We start from the raw sequence: 24,481 nt of genomic DNA, 5'->3' as shown, positions 1-24,481 counted from the left end.
ATGTCGCTTCAATCTTCTCGGTTTGCATCGGACTACAGCTACAGCAGCAGCGTATGTACAGAGAGCGGCTGTAGAAAATGGGAAAATGGAAAGAGCAGCTGCAGAATGATCTGCCCGACAGGAAAGGGTAACTGGGATGATTCAAATAATAATGGAATTGGTTGATTGAAATTGGGGATAAATCTATCACGTGGGAAATGGAGGGTATTGTGCTCAGGCAAGAGAAAAAATGTAATGCGAGCGCATAGAACTGATTTGTTGAAACAACACAATAATGCTAAACGATTTGCATGAAAAATAAACACAGTGTACACCTCAATCTGTATCCTGCAAAACTAACTTACGGAACGAATATTCTGTTCTTCTATTTTCAGTGGAACCGATCAACGATCACCCAGTCAATGTGCAGTCAACTCGAAGCCTCAACACCGCCAGTGTTACAACTATGGGACACACGACAGTTACACCGAACGCACCGGCAATCCAATCATCGGTCTCGTCCGCCCCGAACCTTATGGGCAACACCGGTCTGGCAAAGGACTGCGCCGGCTGCGGGAAGCGCATTACGGAACGTTTCCTGCTGAAAGCCCTGGACCTATTTTGGCACGAGGACTGCCTCAAGTGCGGCTGCTGTGATTGCCGGCTCGGCGAGGTCGGCTCAACCCTGTATACTAAAGCAAACCTAATACTGTGTAAGCGAGACTATCTGAGACTGTTCGGTACTACCGGATATTGTGCGGCGTGCAACAAAGTGATACCGGCGTTCGAGATGGTGATGCGTGCCAAAAACAACGTGTATCATTTGGAATGCTTTGCCTGTCAGCAATGCAATCATCGGTAGGTATCAATGCGAAATTAGTTTCAATTATTCGGGAGGAAATCTGGCTGAATGGAAGCAATCGGAACAATTGGGAAAGAATAATTGCCATGGGCTTCTGGTTTTGAGGTGTTATTATTGTCCATATGGCTTGTGAAAATAGTTTTTCCTATTTTCTGTTTTGTTTCCGCAATTGTAGTTCGACTCGAATTCGTTCAGCTATTCGTTCAGCAGAATAGCATTAACATTGGATGAGTTACAATGATAGTTCTGAATATACATATATAGAATGATCCAAGTAAAGCATAAATAAAGGACAGTTCTGCAAAAAATGTTTCACAAATTGACACGAGTGATATGGGTAAGGGAAATGCTCCAAACATTCATTTCGTTAATTTGTAAATTTCACATGAGTTTGTTAATCGAATATTCACGTTCACGGGGAATGCTGAACTAAGAGGATTTAGATAAAGCATCGTGTTTTTTTAGTCTTGACCTTGAAATGCGGTCAAACATATATTATTATTTTTTTAAACTGTGGTTCTACAATTGATGATGGGACGGTAGGGGAAAGTAATGAATAATTTTTTTTGAATGTAGGGGAAGAGTGGACCATGCACCTTCCAGTATTAGACAAAAGGTAGGAGTAACAACGACAACTTGTTAAGCGTAGCTACGAATAACCCCCCCCCCCCCCCTCACCTTTCCACTCTTTCCCCTCCATTCAAACAAAAATTCTTCATTTCCCCTACCGTTCCTTCGTCAATTGTAGAACCACCGTTTCAAAAAGTATTGAGAGGATTTCCTTCCATGGTTATTATTTAGGTTGAATATTTAAAAACATTCAATAAATGTGTTGTACATACATGTCTAGCTACCACTTGCACTATGACATTTCTATCTGTCAATATTTCAGTTGGTATATAATTATCGCAATTCATACCTATCGTACTCATAACTTGGTTTAAGTTAAATATTCACAATTCAGAAACAAATCAACCGTGCAAAAGTATCGTTCAAACCAACGTAAAGTGCAAATTGATTTTATCTAGAATTTTATCTAGAATGGAAAACCATTGTTGTAGATCTGCACACTCAGAAATTTAATGAATGAGTTGATTGGGTAACTTGTTTCCAGAGACAAACAGACAAAACACGCACGCTCCCATTTGTCGCATGCTGTAGCAGTCAAATTTATTGTTGGTTGGGAATGTCTCCGTGTTCGTCAAGGGGCGCTTTTTAACGATAGGAGGTGAATGCCCCATAAAAATACTTGCTTGTTCGAGGGATGCTCTGTTGTAAGTCAATATTTGAGAATGCTGGTCATAGTTGGGGCTAATGTTAAAGTAAAATTTGCGTGACGATAGATTTTGATGATTTTTCATCCTAGATCCTAGGACGCATATTATAAAGTTGTTTGACGACGGCATAGAGCATTGAGAAGTATAGGAGGACAGTTATTAAACTATCAACCACGAGAAGAATCCGAAAAGGAGCATGTATTGGAAATTGCGCACTATTTATAAAAATATAATTGCTCGATTTAAAACTAAGTTTAATGCATAAGGATAATCAAAAACAAATTAAGTCAGTATATTGACTGTTTTACTAGATTCGTGGTCCATTCCGAAGCTAATGGATGTTTTGAATATTGCCAACAAATATGTTGTGTAGAAAGCAAAGCAATTAAATGTAGAAACACTGGCTGATGCTACTGGCTATTCCAAACATTAAATCGGGCAGCCATTTGGATCTAAAAATAATAAACGAGGAGGTGCTGCTATTTTTAACTGCGATGTCATAAGCAGAGCCTTGCCGACGTCATGCCTATTTTAGATGACAAAATTGCAACGAACTTTTTCAACTGACGAGGAACAATCTATTCATAAAATCTATGAAATAAAATTCAAAATACCGTGGACCCCCGTTCGTTTGACCATTTTTAATCTGAACACTTTTTAATTTGAACCCCGTTGGTTTGCACGACGTGCAAATTAAAAATGGTTCAAATGTCATTCTCAACATGACATCATTTGTTTATGCAGACAATGCACAGAAATACGATTCGTTTGTACTGACCTAGCGTGTTTAATCGGTTTCACATTTCGTTTTCCTAACGATTAAGAGAGAAATCCGATCGGAAAATGCAATATTCGCACTTGCAACTGCCAACTAAAACAAACCACCAAAACAATAACAAAGAGCAGGGCGGCCAGTTCACACAGGTTTCAGCATATTTCGGGTTACCAGTTGTTCAAATTAAAAAGTAACCCCGTTAGTTTGCATGAGGAATCGTTCAAACGAACGGGGGTCCACTGTACTAATAATAAATCACTTTGAACTACTTAATGGAATTCACTAAATGTTGGAGGTGAATTACGTAGACCACTCTTCCCTTTTGTTCGTAAGTTTTAGACTAAAACGTGTTTATACAGGTTGTTAGGTAGCTTAGTAGCTTAGGTAGCTTAGCTTACAATTCGTTCTTTACGTGAAACGCCTATCTTTCCTAGTTTCGTTGCAATTTAATCTTAAATGTATCGCTTTGGGTGTTGAATTAGTGGGGTACCGTCGATTCGGGCGAAATTGATCAGTCGGGTGAAATTGATCAGCTTGGACTAACGAGTAAAAAACTCTTTATTCTACGTTTATACTGATTCATAAAGCTGAATATGCACCCATCCATATAAAGATTGAGTTACAGGTCAAAGTCACTCGGCTTTCAGCAAGATTGATCTTGTAAATGGCTTGATTTTTTAAAATTTACTATTTTGATCGAATCGCAATTTTCAACATGCCCGATAAAACTCCTTGCTGTTAACACAAATTTCGTTGCAGAAGGAAATTTTGATAGAACTAATTCGATTCTCTAATTATCTGGCTGTGCTTTGATAATTTCCATGAATAAAATTATGCGACAGAAATTGTTTGATTTGACCTTTTACGAAATAAAACGATTGATAACATCATGAACTGAGGCAACATAGATTTCTAGATCGCTATGGGTGCGAAATGGAGCTGCCACCTGCGAAAGTTTATTCTTTCTGTAAAGCAGAATGGAGATTTATAAAAGGGTGCAAAAGACAGACAATACTTCGCACAAATTTTACAAACGCTCCATATGGCAGTTGCATGAGAGTGCAAGAGATCGGTTTGTGCTTACATAGCGAAATGCAACTACACATTCAAAGAGACAGTCAAGCTCCCGTATATGAGGAGAATTAAATTATTTGTTTCACTAGATTGGTGAAGATTGTATACGAAAATCGTACATTTACACATATATACAGCAATGTTTAAACAAAAACAAACGATTACGATGCTAAAATTGGCTTAATATCTTTTCTATCGTTCATATTTATTTAGCAGATGCATCAACCATGCTAATGTAGAGCTGACTGTTTGATTTTTGTGCTAGTTGCTGTACGCGACATTGTTGCCTACATACAGGCAATATCTCGATTACGCCAGATTTTATACTGCACGTAAGGTTATTGCTGTCAGAGCGTATGGTTTAATAGCAATATCGTCTTGATTTCTACGTGATCAATTTCACCCGTTATTTGTAAATTTTCAATTTCACGATTACATTAAGTTTTATCTAAAATAAAACTATTTATATAAGATATAGATGATACTGTCGTGTAGCCAGCACTACAGTACTTATTTTAAAATTGAATCATCTTCCTAAATATGTTTCTATTCAAAGATATTTAAAAAATACTCGAAAAAGTGATCAATTTCACCCGAATTCACGGTATGTTGCTGCTTCGTGCTCTCCAACACAAATTATTAAAAATATCAGCGATTTTTATGATACACAATGCAAAATTACTTATTCCCTAATATTTTAGTTTGTTGCCTCTCATACGCGATCAATCAAAGTGAGCTGAGACCTATTTAAATGCTTTTTTTTCATTAAAGAATTCCTAGCAGCCAAATTTCCAACGTTTTTTTTTTTGTGCGACGAAGAAGAAAATGTCGACTAATCGTTTCAATTGCCGTCATTCATAAAATAAAAATAACTCACGCAACGCATTGTTGTTATTCTGCAGCTGGGCAAACTTGCATAACCAACAGAAATTTTGCAGAATAATATTTGTCATGCTGTCCTACACAAATACATGCGCGCTAGCTTCGTAAACATTATTGTGATTTTTAGTTCGAACGATGAAAAAATTTGATAGACGGATTTTAAAACGGTACGACGAATTTAAGATATAAAGTCAGTTGCGTAATTTCAATCAAATGCTTTGTTAATCGCTTTTTAGGGAATTAATAGGGTACGGATCGGAAGGAAAGTGTGTTTGAGTCAAATCAGCAGCAGAGTTTTTGGAGTATTTATTAAATCCACCTCAGAAATGATGAAAATTAGAGTGGCTTTCCTTACTACGACGGGAATTAGAAATAAACCCTATCTGAAAACTGCACGAATTCGTACATCTCGCAGAACACACTAGATCACCGCGTGCGACGGACACGGTCTGACACGTACAACAGCAACAACAATGTTGTGCATAAATTTAGGTTTCGCCTCAACTTTTGCTTGTAAAATCCTGCAAAACTCAAGCCAAGCTTAGCTTTATTCGCAGGCAGCAGCTCTTGAACCTGTAGACAGAAGGGTCTAATAACTTCATGGCATGTTACATAGGAGCATAGTTTATGGACTTATCATTGAAAACAACATTTTAGAAATTCTTGGTCTCCCATTTTCACAGAAAACTTCCAAGGATATTATTAGATTTTATCGGGCATCACTTATTTCAAAACTTCATAATTGTTGACTCCCAATGCGTTACAGAACAATTTTTTTAATAAAAATGCAAGAAAATTTTCTCAACAATCTAGGAAACATCAGTTGGAAAAGGCTTTTATTAAAAGTTTCCAAGACGGTGGAATGGCTGAATAATGCGTAAAAAAGATCCCATAGTGGTCCTTAGCCTTTTATCCAGCAACTCCTATCCCTACCTTCTCGTGGTACCAGCCGGAATACAAGCAATCGGAGATCGGATAACCAACCCCGGTGGAAACTAAGTTCGTATACGACCATGGAAGGAGGCACAGTGTTGTCTCGGCACTATAAGATGGCAGCCGCATCGCTAGAATCGGTAGCATGGCCCAAGTACGGCAACCTATCTAAATCCAACATACTACAAACAATCAAGGAAATTCTACTCGGGACATTCGGCATGGACCAAGGCGACGAAATAAGGACATGGAATGAAAATTTGGTACCTGGAACTGTAGATCGCTAAATTTCGTGCCTGGTGTCAGGGTGCTACTTGATCAATACCGGTCCTGCAGAAGATTGGTCGCAAAGGCGAGAAGGTGTGGAGAATTCGTGGCGGCAAAGTTTAAATTTACCAGAACGGTGGAGCGATTAACGAGCTAGAAACGGACTTCGAAGTAATGGGCAAAATGCAGGATCGCGTAATGGACTGGAAAGCGATCTACGAGAGGATGTGTATGTTGAGGATAAAAGGTCGTTTCTTCAACATAAAGATCATCATACCATCATAAAGATGCTTTGTTCCCACGCAGGTAGACCCGACGAGGAGAAGAAGGCGTTCTATGCACAGCTGAAGGCAACGTACTACAATTGCTCGCCACGGGACATCAAGATCGTCATCGGGAATATGAACGCCCAGGTCGGCAGGGAAGTCATAGCCTGCACACCGACACGAACGCTAACGGCCATCGATACATCAACATTGTAGCTTCCCGAGGCTTGTTGATCAAAAGAACTTTCTTTCCCCGCGAAGATATTCACAAAGCCTGTTGGAGATCACCTGACCAACGAACCTGGAACCAAATCGACCATTTTCTCTTTTTCTCGAACATCACCAACGTACGCTCCTTACAGGGTACGGATATCGACCGTTACCTAGTAGGTAGTAGCAATACATGTACAAAACTACGCGCGCGTACTGGATGAAGATCTGCCTTCCTCTGTGGAGCAAGGTGCTTCGACCCTCGAAAACAGATGGAGTATGGTACACTTGGCTGTCAATAAAGCCTCAACCACGGTGTTAGGAATGGAAACCTCGAATGCACGAAATGATTAGTTTGACGGGGAATGCCGACAAGCGATAGAAAGGAAAAAAGAACTTGGAAAACTATCTAAGCATTTCCACGAAGGAGAATTCAGTCAGTTGACCAAACGGACGAGCGCGGAATGAGTTGAACTCGATCCTGAAGAGGAAAAAGCGCCAGGAGGAGGACAGAGATCGTGAAAAGCTAGAACAACTATTCCGGGAAAATTTTGAACCAAATTCGTAAGAGCCGCACACCGAAACCTGACATGTGCAAGGACGAGGGAGGGAATCTAATCACAAACTAGCGCGAGGTGGGCGACAGATAGAAGCAGTTCTTCGATGAGCATCTCAACGGCGATATAACAGAAGGAGACCCAATGGAAGTTAACATAGAAGTGCCTACAAACGATAACAGCATGCCGACTCCAAATCTCGAAGAGATCCGGAGAGAAATCGAAGAATAATAGAGCCGCCGGAAAGGACCGACTTCCGGCAGAATTCTACAAAAATTACCAACAATCGCTAGCCATTTCAGTGGATAATTTCAGAGATTTGGGAGAAGGAGTTAATGGAAGGTGTGGTCTGACCCATCTACAAAAAGGGCGATCGGCTAGATTACTATGATTACCGCGACGGTACGTTGGTGAAAGACGCCTACAAGGTGGTCTTTCAGATTTTCTTACGTCGTCTATTCCTAAAAGCAAAATAATTCGTAGGGCAGTACAAGGCCGACTTTATTGGGGCCCGTGGCACTACGGATCAAATTTTTACTCTCCAACAAATCCTCCAGAAATATCGTGAACACAATGTGCCCACGCAACATATTTTCGTGAATTTCAGGGCAGCATACGATACAGCTGAACGCGAACATCGATGGCAGATAATGTACGAGTACGGTTTTCCGAACAAAATGACGGGGCTGATCAGAGCTACCCTGGAGGGAGTGATGTGCTACGTGCGCGTTTCGTGGGTACTCTCGAGCCTTTTCGAATCGTGCAGAGGTTTGCGGCAAAAGGATGGACTGTCCCGTATGTGATCCAATATCGTGATCCGGTGAACGGGCATCGAAACGAGAGGAACAATCTTCAGCAAAAGTAGCCAGCTCCTAGCCTTCGCAGACGACCTCGAGATCATTACTAGAAACCTTGGGACGGCGAAGGAAATCTTCTAAAAACGGAGGCTAAGAGGTTTGGCTTTCAAATCAATGTGTCAAAAACCAAATATATGGTAGAAAGAGGCTCCAGAGAAAGCAACCTGCCTCCCACGGACAGTGGATATTGACGGCAATGAACAGGAAGTGATGAGTTCGTATATTTGGGATCTCTGGTCACCGCCGACAATAATACGAGTAAGGAGATCCAACGACGCATTCAAGCTGGAAACTATTTTTGGCGGAGTACAAATGGAAAGCAGAGGGTAGTATGAGCCACGAGGTACAGCCACTACTTGTAGAGATTTCCATCGTACACCTGACGAAAATTGGGAGACTACCTCGTCGCAAGGATGCCGAATGACTGTACAGTGAAATCCGTTCTCTTCAAGAACTCCAGCGGCAGCAGGAATAGAGGGGCCCAACATGGTAGATGGCTCGACCAGATTGAAGCCAACTTGCGTGTGTCAAGAGACGCAACGAATTGGCGACGAGTAGCGCAGGACCAAGTACAGTGGAAAGAAATTCTTGATACGGGAGGAGCCACCGCGGCAAAATTCTTGAAAATTCATTTGGAAATGCTAAAATTAGTAGTTCGTTTCCACCCACCACATTCATCAGACTTCGTTCCATCCGAATTCCATATATTCTGGTCGACGGCGCATGGCTTGTCAGAACAGCATTTCGACAACTTGGGAAGTGTCAGGATTGAGCCGAATTCTTTCGCGACGTGGTATTCGTGCTTTGCCAAATCGGTCGTCTATTTAAAATATTTCGAAAAAAGTGAGTTTTGCTAAAAAGTTTAACTGTTATGAGTATGCTTATGCAGTTTAGTTTAATAGTTTCATTTTTTTAAAGATTTCGATTCAAAATCACCTTTTCGGAAATTTGTTTCCTTTTTCGCCATTAGCCAGAAATTTTAAATTGCCGCTCATTAAAAGTACGTCTGGATATTTCGATAAAAATCTGATATAAATACATATGAGAAATAGAATTGTACTTTTCATCAAAAGTGAGGAAGGAAATAATAAATTGCGTTATTTTCCAGAAATACATACTTGTGTACCTAAACTATAAATGTAGAATGTAAACAGATAATATATGTAGAGTGAATGTTAATGTAATTATTCTCTTTTTTATTGCAGGTTTTGTGTGGGTGATCGGTTCTATCTATGTGATAATAAAATTTTATGTGAATACGACTATGAAGAGCGGTTAGTGTTCGCCAGTATGGCGTGCAATCCATCTAGTTTAGCGCATATACGGAGGCAAGTTAGTAATTTACAGGTAAAACCATATCCCTAGAGTTCAAGTTTTTCAGTTTCACCGTCTCCCGATTCTTTTATTTACTCGACACAACTGCATGCTTGTCCCCACCTTTTCGGCTTATTCCAGCAAGAGTAGCGAAGTGCCTTGATATCCCTTAAACGATACTTGTCATTACGATAGAAACCTGATTTGTACAAATTTTTTGAAACATAAATTTATTTCACTCCATCAATTGGACCCCTGACACCGACGGTCTACAGGCAAGCCCTCGTGAATAGTCTAAACATTTGCTTACCGCTCTTAGTGTTGAAACGGGAAATGCCAATAAATAAATATCAAATCACGCATTTAGCGTCATAAAATATATTGGTTATGCGGAATATTGATACGCAGCACATTTTTATATACGTATATTAACACTTTTTTACAAAGCACGAAAATCCAATCAAGATCCTTTTATTGAAAAAGTCGCACCTCTTCGCGTTCGCGTAGCTTCATTTCACGACCCAGGGATAAGTGAAAATCTTGACACAAAAGGAAAAGATTTGCCGCCTCCATTTGTACCCTTCTTGCGTTTAGTGTGCTCGCTCGAACGCTGCTACATCAGAGCTTTTAGGAGGTAAACGAATGCTTTTAGCAGGAATGTCAGTGTGTTGAAGGTAGGTGGCTTCCTCGTCGGGATGCCCAGCCAAACAAGAGTCAGCCTTACCGTCGGGGAATAAAAATGACAAATACAGGTCGTGCGCGCCGCCACGCCACTGATGATGACGCGTCGTGTTTTCCGCCCAGGCAGTGCACCGTAAAAATCCTGTTAAGTTCAATCTCACGCATGTGACGTTAAATGGGGCATCACGTATATAAATAACAAGCTTGTCGCGCGAAACATATGGATGCCTAATGCCGGGTAATTGAAAACACAGAATTCCTTCTCCGGTTGTGGTAAAAAAGATTTCAGTTAATTTAAGATTTTGGAACACAGTCATTTAATTGAAACATTGAATGACTTTAAACAATAGCAAATAACTTAACAGTAACTACTATAAATTCTGTTGAAGTTTTCTAATCCAATTATGTATGTTCTCGTATGGAGAGCTATTAACAGCTCAATCTGAAATTTGATACAAAGTATAGCATATTGATCAAACACCTTCTACCATGTGCTCTCAAGCTAGTTTTCATGGAAGCGCCGTTCGCAAACACCCACTGACGCTGTCTCTCCGGTGTGTGGGGAAAAAAGCTATTAAATTAAATTTCGATACCTCTTATCACTGCAGAAACATCTTTTTTCCGAAGCCCGCGCTCAGTCACGGTTGAGCCAGAGCACAAATTGAAGCTATTAAATTATGACGATCGTGTGTTATACTTCGGGTTAGAGGGTCGCCACAGCAGGAGCGGAGTGTTAGACGAGTCAGTAGGTATTATGCTTCATCTACGTAGTTCTAAGCTGCTTGCATGCCTTTTTTCATTGGGCGCTCTAAACGAGGCGATCTCAATCATAGATAACGCTGCAGTTACATTTTTTTTTAATTTTTTTTGGCAAATTTCACACATATGGTCTACAATCATGCATTCCCAATATAGTACCTACATGACGTGATATTTTTTATCATTGAGGCAATACTGCAATGTTAGAAAAAATAGAATCCACACTTCAGTGATACAGTTATACGATAAAATCACAAATTGACATAACACATCGTCCAGTAAATCCCAAGACTTACTTCTAAAACAATTCTTTTTGAAAAAATTCTTTCCAGCAGTTTTCAAATTTGTGTAAAGTGCTGTATCTGTGTTTCCAAAATGCATCATATCTGTAACAATGACAAATTTCTTTTTCCGCCACATTCATTTCTTTTGATTCACCAATGAAGTCAATGAAAAGAATACCGTGCGTATACCAAAATACAGCTGCTCTGCTTTTATTATGCTCAAAATCTAAAATCTATTCCACTTTGACCAGAACCATAGCAAAATTGCTTTATCTAATTTGTTGAGTATGAACTTTACGGTACTTGTTGGAAAGTTTTCATCTTTGCTACTAAGAGTTCCTCAGTTTTAACAAAACTCGAACAATTTTAGTACACAAAAACAGTCTGTGTAAGTTAGAAACAGGAAGTAACAAACACGGTCGAGTAGTGGACCAACAGTGGCCATTACTGCCATAGATTCTCGCGAGGTTTGAGCCTCGCTCGTACGCCCAGAGAGCGTCAGCGACGCGGTAGCAAACGATAAAGTCTCCAGGAGCGAGCAAAAAAACAATATGCTAAATTAGTTTTTTGGCCGAACGATATTGTTTATAATAATAACGATAATAACTTCAACATTATACTGCATGCCACGCTACGGCCCGGCCAGCGATGAAGTGAACGGCAGCTAATCCAGTCACTAGCCGAACCCGACTGCTCCAGAGAGTGCGTCCTTTCGTTGAGCTTCGATAGCCGGTCTTACTCGGTTGTTTACTTGATGATGATGATGATGCTGATGGTGATGAGGACGAACATGATGGCATTGGCAGCGGCGACGACAGCCAAAGCTACATACCAAGTTGACGATGGATATCGAAACAAAGTGTCGCGATGTTATTTTAATAAATTTACTAGATTCAATATGACAGTGCGAGTATGTATGGCGAGAGGAAGCGACTCTTGGCTATCCATTTAGCTCGAGATTTCATCGTGTATGGTTCTTTCACGCTTTTCACGAGGCGTCACCGTACGTATGACGGTACAATGCACCATGCATAAGTCTTTCCATCATCGCACACTATTTCATACGTTCATTGAGCTGCACAGCATAGTGCCGGGATGAGCATTTATGCGGAAGGCAAGCGGCCTGGATAATGGTGCAAAGCCCCAAAAAAGGACGATTTGTAACCGACGACGGGCGAAAGGATGTGTCACTAATATCTACTCTTTGGAGCGTATCTGCAGTGCCAGGAAGAGTGTATCGCAACCGGAAGATATACGATTACCCTTAGGATTTCATAATATGTTTGCGCTTTCCGAAAAGGACGATTATTACGAACTTTGTTTGGAGAAGCGATAAATAAAATCGTCGCTGAAATGTTGCACCAAATGCATCGCGATCAAGTCCGTACGGTGCATGTAGGGAACCATCTACGGCAGCATTGATTTATCTTAAAATTGCGCAAAACGAGCTCAATTTCTTCATAACACGGCCCGCATTGCCATCAGCTGAACATAATGGCTTTCTATCGAGGCTATTGAAGTTGACAAAATGAATGCCAAGGATGATTAATCAGTTTGTATTGCAGTAACTGAGGCAGCGGAAATATTTGATTTACGAACATTTTGAATTATTTCATCTCAAACTGAGGGATTTTCTTTTAATTTAATGCCTGGTTAACCTTTATGAATACTCTAATCATATTTTATTCTACTACTAATTGAACCCGGTGCAAGCATTGCTACGCTTGCAACTAAATGAATGAAAATTTAATAAAACTGGTGCGTTTATGGTTATTTTTCGGAATGAGTTTTGTTAAAATATTTTCGTTTGCTGTGACTTCGATGTGTGACTTGAATGATTCGATGTATAATTATATGCCAGAGGGGGAAGGGACCTCGAATCACCATAGAAACCTCCACATGATTAGTTCTCGAATTATGCTGAAATTTGTGTTTCATTTGATTGGAGCCCCCCTTCTAGAATAAGGGAAATTTTTATGTGTATAGCTATTGGCAAACGTTCTTAGATATTAGGAAGATCATGCTTGTGAAACGACGGTGAATTAAGTGTATTAGTCTACAAATACTATTATAAGAAAGCTTTTGGATCTGAAATAATAAGTAATGCATGCAAGTGGTTTAGTTACTAGAGAGTTAACTCAAGATCGCTAAGTTAACTGATCGTGTAGGGAAGTCTCTACGAGTGCCTTAAGGAAGTGTTTTAAGGCACTTTGTATTTATTATGTATATAGCACACAATAAGCAATCTGTTTTTCCTGAATTACTGAAAGAATTTACTGAAAAAAATGTTTCTTTTACGAGGTATGGTTAATGAGATATGATTTTTTAAAGTAAGTAAGTTTCAGGAATATTAATTCGGCCATGACAAAAAAAACCTTGAAGTTTTTATTACTAAAAGACTGAGAACAAACGAACAAAAACAATTTTTTTTTCAAATTTTCGCACAAAATTCAACTTTTTTTAAATGTGCCTGATCTGTTGGCAAACAAGGAATGGCTAAATGGCTAAAATAGTAAACTATCGATCAATCGCAGCAAGGCAGCAAAAAGTAAGCAAAAATGAGAATGAGAAATTCAAGTAGTGGCCACCGATCAACGAAAATTACTCAATATTAAATTAACAACAATATTCATATTCACTATTTTCAATATTTTCCCGAAAATTTTTTGCAATTTGTGAAATTAAGTTAAGTACACACGACTCTTTTACTAAGACAGGGGCGTAGCCACAAATTCTTCTTCTTACAAAAAAAAATTTTTGGCATAGCCTAACCTTAAAGAGTTTATTCAGGAAATGGGGAATTATTATCAATCGTCATACGCTATTTTGGTTTATACTTCAGGTTCTTCATTTGACAAATTCAAATTCAAAATCAAATTGATATAAAGGAAGATAAATGCTGAAATTGCGCCTCCCAGTTGACATCGTGGTACGTTGTATATATATACAAATCTTGGCTGGGAGAGACTATTAGGGTCAATAGGATGGAGCCCCTTCCAGGCGCGGCAAAAGTCGAAACAAGCTGACAACTTAACATGCATACTTTTCAACATCGACCTTGAGAAGATTCCCCGGCGAGCAAAATCAAAACGAGAGACTCAATTTTCAGTGAAGGTAGCAAACTTCTTGGCTACGAAGATGACTTTGTTATTGTAGGCCGAAACTTCGCAACGGCGGAGGCCATATGCGCTATACTGAAAGCGGAGGCTAGTAGGATTGAGCTAAAAGTAAATGCGTCGCAGACCAAATACATGATTGGTAGAGGCTCAAAGAGACGAACGTGTATTTTTCGTGGACGGTAATCGTTGGAATAGCTGGTGGCCGCGGTTAACACAAATAAGGAGATCTTGTGGCCCATTTAAGCAGAAAATCGAGCCTACTTTGCCCTCCGCAAAACGCTTCCATCCGCTAGCAAACGAGAGCCACCGTACGATACTGACAAAGTACATAGCCCTTATTAGACCGGTAGTTTTTATGGATTTGACGATACTCACGGACAACATTTATTTGACGGATATTTGACGGAGCAAAAGCTGAAAGCGGAGAGCGGCGAAGGTACAGTAGAATCTTTTTTTACGTTCATTTGTTTTACGTGATTTCCTTTTGCGTCAATATTTTTACGTACAGAATTTGAATTAATATCGTCTCGTTTTAAGTACGTCTAAAACTTGAATTAACGTCCACCCTTTTTACGACCGATTGTTCTTACATCCCATAATAGTAGACGTAAAACAAGATTTGTGTGTATATGAATAACGAGCAGCAGACACAACTTGGGGAGATTACCATCGGATACCTGGTGAAGCATACGGTGGACCGGACAGTCGTAAGGAAAACGGTTCTATTTAACAACCCCACGGGCACCCAGAACAGAGGGGCCCTACGTGCGAGATGGCTCAACTTCAACTCAAAGTTTCGTCTGGGGTGGGTGAACCCCCTACCCCCGCCGCTACGCCCATGCTAGGACGCTTTCATGAGAATAAGTCTGATGGAGTGTTTTCTGTTTTGTGTTTTGTCGAATTATATCGAATTATACGATGGCCGATGGGTACACGTCCGCTTGAAGTGAGTATAGATGCCACACTCTCAATGAAAGATCCTTTCACATGATCCGTTCTGAAACATTTTTGAGGATTTATTTTGAAATGTCTTTACTTGAAGACTTGTCTTCACCATGCAGTTTAAATGGGTGGGAAATTTTGAAAACCCGGAAGACGACAAATGAAGACATTTTTTCTTGATTCGTGAAGACTTCTCAAAAATTCAACTGGTAACCCTGGTCCGGACAGACAACTAGTTTTCATTACGCTTACTGACTGATAGCATTATGGGAGTCGAGGAGGGGTAAAGTAGAGAAAAGCATTGAAGGAAGGGTACCCAATTACACACATAAGCACGCATAAAATTCAATAAGCATATCGCTCACTCAATAGCGATTATAGCAAAAATAAATGCATTGCGGATTATACACCAAACACCCGGGGCGATATCACAATAGATCAAAAGTTACTGGTCGCAGTGATAAGTCCATACAGGAAAAAAAATATGGGAGTCCCTGAGACACCCGGCCAAATCTTGTTTCACAACAGTTCCTGTATATATATTTGTCGTGCTTCTGATAGTTCCTGCCAACAAAATATCGTCCTGATCCACCGGACGTGGACCGAGATCTCCCGACAACCACTTTCAGGCAAGAATGATGCCTTTTTGTACTCGTATGACTTCTCGTGATCCGTCGATCACATTCCAGCTCATCTAAAATAGTTCCGATTCGACAATCATCTCAAGGGCCGCGACTGGCATTATGGAATCCTCGAGCCCTCCGCCACAGTCGTGCAATTCTTGCAAGCGGCCCCAGTCGTCCCGCCCCTGAGTGATGGGGTGATGGCAAGATCTTTCAAGCCATTGACGCAGCCAAATGAACATTCTTTCCGCTGATGTATTTCCCGGTTCCAGCTTGGAATCTCCACGTTAAAAGAGTTCTAATACAGAATTTCCTGCATACGCCCAAGACGCGTATAGAATTTGTACGTACCTAACCTACTATCAAAACGTTCGCGGTCTAAGCACAATCATTACCAGCCGCTTTCTGCTGCTAGTGTTTTTTTGCGTTCGTCAGTGGCTGCTACCACACAATCTGATGCTGAAACATCTGCATCGATTGTTATATATGATGTTAATTCATCAACGCAATGATGCATGGTCGATGGTTTGTCGGACGACACGGTCGTTGGGTGACTCTCGAAATATACAGTAATACTGGCACCTGCTTCCTCGGAGCAAGCCGCCGATTGAATAAGGAAATGTAAAAGATTAACTATGCAGTAGCATTCAGTAATGCACGCACATGATATATGTTCAAACCACCCGCACCACTGCATACCGTTGGGCTTTGAAAGAGCATGGAGCCATCCGTAAAAATAGCAATGATTTCACATAGAACGCTACGACATCCGAACAAAAAGACTTTGAAACCATTGTACTTTGCGTTCGACACATTTATCCATTCACGACTTCCAACCTACAGGGTGAGTAGCAATTAGGGATGGGAACTATCATTAAAAATCGTTACTGATAACTATCAGTAGTTTCCAGTATGTTACTGATTACTATCAGTACCTAATTTTACCCATTATGCGACGCGACCGATCAGAGCTACGTTGGAACGAGTAATGTGTTTCGCTCGTCTCGGGGACATACTCGATAGTTCAACATTGCTCTTGAGACGGTGAACTGACGAGCGGGCCTCGAAACGAGAGTTGCACACTCGTAAGCTTCGCAGATGACTTTGATATCATAGCCAAGAACCTTGCGAAGTCGGAGGCAATCTACGCCAGAATGAAGGCGGAGTCTGGGAGGATTGGGTTAAAAATAAATGCGTGGAAGACCAAATACATGAAAGGAAGAGGCTCAAAGGAAATAAACGTGTGCCTCCTTCAGACGATAACCGTTGACGGCGACGAACAAGAAGTGCTAGATGAGTTCGTGTATTTTGGATCGCTGGTGAGCGCAGACAACAACACCAGAAGATACAGCGGCGCATTCAAGCGGAAGCGGGAAATCGGACCTTCTTTGCCTTTCGCAAAACACTACGACTAAAAAACATACGTTGCCGCACGAAGGTGACAATGTACAAAACCCTTTTTAGACCAGTAGTTCTTTATGGACTTGAAGCCGTGTTCGAGCGGAAGATCAAAATTGGCCTTGAAGACCACCATAAGAGTACAATAAAACTCACATTGTTGCTTGAGGGAGAACAAACTGAAAGCGGAGAGTGGCGGAGGCATATGAATCACGCGCTACTTGCACTGCTTGGAGAGATTCGCGAGTCGGTAGGCCTCGGTGAGTCGGGCACATCGTAAGGATGCCGGACGACAGTACGACGAAATAGCTCTCTTCAACGACCCCACCAGCACCGGGAAAACAGGAGTTCAACGTGCAAGATGGTTCGAACAAGCCGAAAGTGATTTGCGACTTTTGAGACGACTGGGAAATTGGCGACGAGTGGGCTAAAATTGTCTAAAATTAGTCCAATACAAATCCTCCTCCCTTTGCTTAGATTAGCAGTCACAATCGTTGTTTGGCATTTGTTCCCAAAACTTCTCCAAACGTTACTTGAAAGTATCAACAGTTAATTCTTTGGTGCTTACTAGTTTGCCTAGCATGTAACCCAGTGCATATCAAATCAGGCGAAGAGGCAGACTACTGTTTCAAAGAAATAAAATTGTCCTCACATGCAGCTTGTGTGGCTTTCACCTGGTGAGACGGTGCAGAATCTTGTTAGAAGCAGTATAGTATGGTAGTGTATAGTGTTACTTACGGAATACGAGTAACAAAGAGGGTGATTTAGCCTTTTAAAATTGGTAACGTCGCTTTATTCGTTCGAAGCTTTACGAGCGTTTTGAATTCGTTTAGTGCTCTTTCTTACTGCCACTATGAATCTCCTTTACCATAGATACCATAGACTAGCAAAACTGTTTGTTCTTCCGTATTAATCGTAGGCACAAGTGAATATACGATCCTTCAGTTCACTTATTTAAACCTTAATTTTATTTAACTATACTTTTTAGAACATCTTTATTAGAACTTTTATTTCACGTTTCGCGTTATAGAGATCAACTTTTTTTTTCCTTTGTTTACAACTGGAGTGCGTTCGGTGTATTTCGATCCGAGGGGTTGACACTCCATTCACAGTCTCCCCCAGTTTGCTGACTCCGCTCCTGAGCCTGATAACTCTTCTTTTCCTCTGACGCACCACAACTTAACCGCCAGTCTCTACACGCCCTTTGCTGTTTGAAATGTAACCGTGCGTAGTTGTCCGTCTCGGATTGCCATTCCAATGACGCGCCCTTTCGGCCAGCAATTCTTTGACAGATCTGGATCCGCGATCAGCACGATATCGTTTCTTTTAATAGGCGAAACCTTCTCATGCCACCTGGATCGCCGGGTGACTTCCGGCAGATACTCTCGCATCCACCTCTTCCAGAAATGGTTTGCCATTTGCTGAGATAGATGCCAGATTGTTGTTCAACTCGGTCCAGGGTTTGAATCTGTCAGACGATCCCAGAAACCAGTGATTTGGGATAAGAACGGGGGCTGCTTCATTCTCTATGAGAACGTGACTCAGTGGTCTTGCATTCAGGATGCCTTCAACCTCAACCAACGCATTCCTCAACTCTTTCTCTGTCGGCCGACGCGGCAACCGAAACTTAGACAAGGTACGCTTGACAGATTGAATAAGCCGTTCCCAACTTCCTCCTAGATGGGGAGATGCCGGTGGATTGAAACGCCAGGTAGTTGTCGGAGACACGAACTCCTGCGCCATCTTGTACTGATTTAGGGCCAGCAATACCTGCTTCAACTCTCGCTTGGAGCCAATGAAGTTAGTTCCTCTGTCCCTGTACAAAACAGCCGGTGTGCCTCGTCGCACCATGAAGTTTCGTATCGCCGTTACGCATGAACGAGTTAGCTAAGTCTATGGAAATCCCCCTATAGCTCCCTATCTCCCAATAGCTACTTCCATGGAACCAAAATAGTCGATCCCGGTGTGCGTGAAACGTTGAACGAATGCTGCTACTCGCAACTTACAACGCAAAGCTACGAACGAATGAAGCGACATTACGAATTTGCAAAGGCCAAATCACCCTCTTTGTTACTCGTGTTCCGTAAGTAACAGGTAGTGTGGTATAGTATGGTGCATTCTTATACCGTTTTTGGCGATGAGAAGCAAATGGTTCTTCAATTATCGCTGCGATGTAATATTTAGTGTTGATTTTAACACCAGATCCAATGAATAATAATCTTAAGCCTAGATTGATCTAGTTTCCGTCGAATTCGCTCTTTTACTCGTTTGATGGCTTCCAGTGTCCTTACAGTGCGTTAACGGCCAGTTTCGGGCAGTATTTTCCAAGAACCGGTTTCCTTGTATCGCTTGATAGTATGAAAGACAAATCTTTCGTTTATTCCGAGTGGCTTCAGCAATTTCAAAATATTACAGGTCGAAAATTCAAAAACAGACTTATTACAAGTTCCCTTCTTGCGTCCACGATTACCACGACTCTTAAACGACTGAAATTTCAAAACAAACTTGCAAACTATATTTATTTTGAAACGATGATTCTACAATTGATGAAGGGACGGTAAGGGAAAGTAATGAAGAAGGATTTTTTCGGGAATGAAGGGGAAGGGTGGAAAGGAAGGGGGGGGGGGTAATAGGTAGCTATGGTTAACAAGTTGTCGCTGTGACTCCTATCTTTTGTCCAATGCTGGAAGGTGCATGGGTCGAACCAAGCTGTAATCAGAGATTATAACCGGATTTGAACCCACAACACCTGCCAGGGCGTGTCGCTCACTGGTACCCGTGTACCTTTGAACCAGAACCTTTGAGTCCAGCGCCTCTGTGGTTCAAAGGTACACGGGTACCAGTGAGCGACACGCCCTGGCAGGTGTTGTGGGTTCAAATCCGGTTATAATCTCTGATTACAGCTTGGTTCGACCCATGCACCTTCCAGCATTGGACAAAAGATAGGAGTCACAGCGACAACTTGTTAACCATAGCTACCTATTACCCCCCCCCCCTTCCTTTCCACCCTTCCCCTTCATTCCCGAAAAAATCCTTCTTCATTACTTTCCCTTACCGTCCCTTCATCAATTGTAGAATCATCGTTTCAAAATAAATATTTATATATGCCTGACCGCATTTCAAGGTCATGACTAAAGTCTCGAGTTTGGTCAATTTTGCAAACTATGTTGACATTTGAATACACTTAAACGAAAAATATGCAGACACATATGTGAATAACCCGTTTTTGATCAAACACGTCCAAAAAACACTGACAGTTATAACTACTCACCTTGTACAGCAGCATCAATATCAGTTCCATATATTCAAAAATAAAACCAATATAGATCACAAAAAAGCCAGTCTGCAGTATAGCTGGTTTATATTAGTTTAATTTAGACTTTTTTCTGGTTGCCTGACTTGTAAGACATTCCATTGCACACACCAAATATGCGTGTGTTTATACTTGAATGTTCATCTACAATTCCGATGCATGAACTAGGAACTTGAACAATGAGCAAACATTCACTGAAAAAATAAATTTAAAAAAAATCTGGCACTGCAATTTTCCTATAAATTGTTTGTTTTAACAACAATTTATAGACGCTGCCCCAATGCGGGGTGAGAAAACAACAGTTTATAAAATAATTTATTCCATCTTACACACGAATTAGTTGTAATATTTTTGCTGTGTACAGATCAGGACATATCCCTTCGTCGCATTCTTCCATGCCATACCCAGACGGGGAGTACACTGGTCAACGGGTATGGAGAGAAAGAGAAAACCAGGAGGGGTGACAAAAGCTTGATTGGATACGAAAGCGAAACGACGCCATTCAATTTGTTTCAATGTTTCTTGCGTCAAACTTTTTGCGGAACTCCGAAAACGTGTGAAACAGTGTAGAAGAATGGACCATTCAAGAAGTCACCAGCTGGAAATGATTTACTGCCACTGCGAGGGACTGGTTCATTCCACGATGTTATGCGTAGAGCTTCGAGAGTCCTCTTCTCACCCCGAGTGACAATAAAAATTTAAACGGGAAATTACTTGACCCAAAAATTTAATTACAAATTCTTTTGTTGATGCCTTCCACTTCTGCCGGCCTCTGCGGAGATTAAATGTTTCCCGGGTAGCGCAGTGGCAAATCGTTTAGAGGAAAAGGCACTCCATTGTTAATCATAATGTCAAAGTTAATTTCTTCCAAGTGGGAGAATATTGTATTAAAATAATGTCCTAAATGAAAACCATTCGCAATAACCAAAAATGAGAACAAAAAGTGCTTTTGATCACAGCAAAATAAGAAAAAAAACGGAGTAAATATATACACTTACCTACCACCAAACCGACAGGAAGAACCCATTTCCCAGCCGGAAACGTTAAAAATATTAAACTAACTAATGTTGTTGGTGTAACTGGTACCGATGAAAGGCGCGACGGAAAGCCAAGAAAATGTAATGGCAAAGCGTACATCAACAAAAACAGTCAAAGTAAGGAGGACAAAAGAGCAGAAAAACTTCATTAAAATTTTAAATGAAATTACGCTAAAGCTGATATGGCTTTCCTTTTTTCGTCCTTCCCCCCCGTTCGCCGTCATGGTCTGTACCTATCTGGTGTAGGTATTGCCAGCCCGATCGAAACTGCAATCCAACGAAATATGAACCACTCCGGGCGGCGGCACTAGCGACACGGTTTTACGCTAAACTCACTTTACCAACAATCTATACGCAATTAAAATCTCCTTATTTGAAAAAAAAAAATCGTGTTTGTGTGCGGAGAGAATAATGTGACAGCTACAATTGTGGTGGATGTTAATTAAACACAAGCACACACAATAGTGAAGTGTTTTATACACCTGTAGCATTCAATTTGTGGACTCTTAGTGTAGAAAGTTTCTGGGTTAACAAATAATCACTATAAATATGCATGATTTCAAAACGAGTTTTTGGTGGTTATTCTTTGGTATTTTGGAATTAACCAATGTTTTTTTTGTTGTTGTCTATGTTGATTTTTGTCTATACTTTACTATATATATCCAGTGCAATTTCACTATATATAAATTGCGTTTAAAAATTGGCGTAACCTGTCGTAATCGTTAGATTTAAGACTGTTGTAAGAAACCAATCAATAAATAAATCATCAATTTATGCTACGATCATTGAGAAAACCAAGCGCTTGTGGCTTCTCATCTATAGCATCTCCTAATTGTTTACTTCTCCTGGACAAACTACATCGACGTGCGTGAATGATAAATGGTTCGCCAGAAAGGACGCCGGAGTAATTCACGGCATAGCGTTAAATTTAATTAGTCTTTTTTTCGCGTTTCGTTGCAACAAACATAGAGTCCATCATCCGACATCCGCGAGGCACAGTCACTACAAGTCAAGGAAAATATCAAGCCTGAAACAAAAGAAAATTAATTATAAAAAGGATAATAACTTTGCCTCCGCATCTTTAATCTTTTCCAGATAATTAAAAAATTATAATTAGAGAGTACGGGTAGGATTTGCGCGGGAGTGTGGAGGAAGCGACGAAAAACAGCAAGGCAGTGAATTTCATGTGTATGCTTTTTTTTCTCGCTCCCGAACTTACTCCTCGCATCATCGCAGCTTCGTCAGTTTCGGCGAGGTTTGGATATAATTGGAAGGTCTAATTTTCATTTTTCATCTCTCTGGACAAGTTGATGAAATCTGTTTCAAAATGTACAATGCAGCTTTCCATCATCGCATGGTGAATAAAAAATTGTTAGAATCCACCTAAAGGGGCTGCCTGCTCGTTTTGCTATTTATAGCCAGTGCGACAATGAGAATTAAAAAGCAAAAAAAATTATAATGCTTCATTTTAATAAAAAAAACTTTTTATATTTCAAATTTTTAAACACAAGAAAGTAAGCAAACACGTACAATTCTAACATCGATTACAAAAACAAAACACAAATAGTTAAAGCACGAATGCATAACATTTGCTTCGGTTGAAACAGTAAAACAGTAAAATTTTGCGGGTCGGTATTGAGTCCAAGATGAAAAAGTCGGGAGCACTAGAGGTCATAAACGAGGCAAGAGACGTTCGCACAAAAAGAAAGGCTCCACATCTTCTCCGGCTAACATCATACTGCATCGAGAGCGAAAGGAGTTCAGAATTAAAAAACAAAAACTTTTCTCCTCTACGATGTTTAATTAGCTAAAGTTAATTAATTTTTTGCGAAAAAAGATATTCAGCTTTTTTTCCTGCTTGCTCATTCGCTGCTCACTCACTCATTCAGCAGGTCCTACAGTCCAACAGTTTCCTTCTGAACCATGATGCTTTGCTCGTCTTTCACGCCCCTGTCCGCCGGGGACATTTTCCACAATTAATTAATCTAAATTTCTCCTGTTCTGTTTTTTTTTTCTTTGTTTCACCACAGCCAGCCGGAGAAAATCTCATCGGCGCTGCTGGCAACGGACGTATGCCGTCAGCCGCTAATCGATCTGCATACGTAGCAGACAAACTGGGACTCACGCAGCAGCAGCACCAGCAGCAATCAGGCCCCCAGCAGCAACCTCTATCAGCACCATCCAACCACCAGCCGCACCACCCTCAGCTGCCCCATCAATCGCCGCAGCATTCTCAGCTGCCTGCCAGTGGCAATCACCTGCAGAATCCCGCCCAGCAACAGCATCATCCCAGCAATTTAGGCCCTCATCGAGACGATGGTTCCAGCGGCTATGGTAGCCCCGATTCGGAAACATTCGAAACGCCGTCCTCTCAATGACGCCCAGTGCCATGATTCTGTGAGGCAACCTAGCTAGGATTGTTGCTCGTTTGATAGTGTTTGCTTTCGTGCGATACCGTATAGGTTAGGTCCATTACCGAAGAAGTTATCGAAAGCTGCGGTAAACGTGCTTCTGAGCTGTCGTCGGAGGAAGGAATTGTGTGATTCGTTTTTTAGGGTTTTTGAATTGTGATTGTGACTTGACTTGAGTTGACTCACAATCCTGCAACCAGTTTTTCACAGTATCGGAGAGAAATACGGTAATTTGAATTTTATTCCAACTTTGTGGCTCGTATCTGGACAGTCGCATATCGTCGTCAAAAAACCCTTATTTCTAAACACACGCTACAAATGTTGGAATTTTTTGTGAAGATTTGAAGCTCACGTAAAACAATGAATACCAATACGAATTTGAGTGAACTATTATTGCAATTTCATGATCATGAGGGGTAATAAAATTCAGATTGTTATTTGAAACTGATGACGGTTCATTTTTTGACGCTAATTGCAGTCGCACCATTTACCAAACCGGTTGATCAGTTCTTGAATTCTCAGAAAATCCTAGGTTCAATAACAAACATTAAAATTTTGACAGCATCCACATGAAGTATGATCTCGTGCTGGGCGGTAATGCCGAAGAACTAGGAACGATCGTATAAAAAACAAAGCAAACAATAATGGTCCTAAAGTGCTA

The 24,481-nt window shown here is 40.8% G+C and overlaps 1 pseudogene; it reads left to right on the top strand.

Annotated features, from left to right (window-relative positions):
- LOC128735444 (LIM/homeobox protein Lhx6-like) lies at positions 1–23,787 on the top strand (annotated as a pseudogene).
- Positions 23,788–24,481: the final 694 nt, after the last annotated feature.

The sequence above is a fragment of the Sabethes cyaneus genome, chromosome 2 (genome assembly GCF_943734655.1).
Source record: "Sabethes cyaneus chromosome 2, idSabCyanKW18_F2, whole genome shotgun sequence".
NCBI classification, from domain to species: Eukaryota; Metazoa; Arthropoda; class Insecta; order Diptera; family Culicidae; genus Sabethes; species Sabethes cyaneus.
This window is presented reverse-complemented; position numbering and strand designations above follow the sequence as displayed.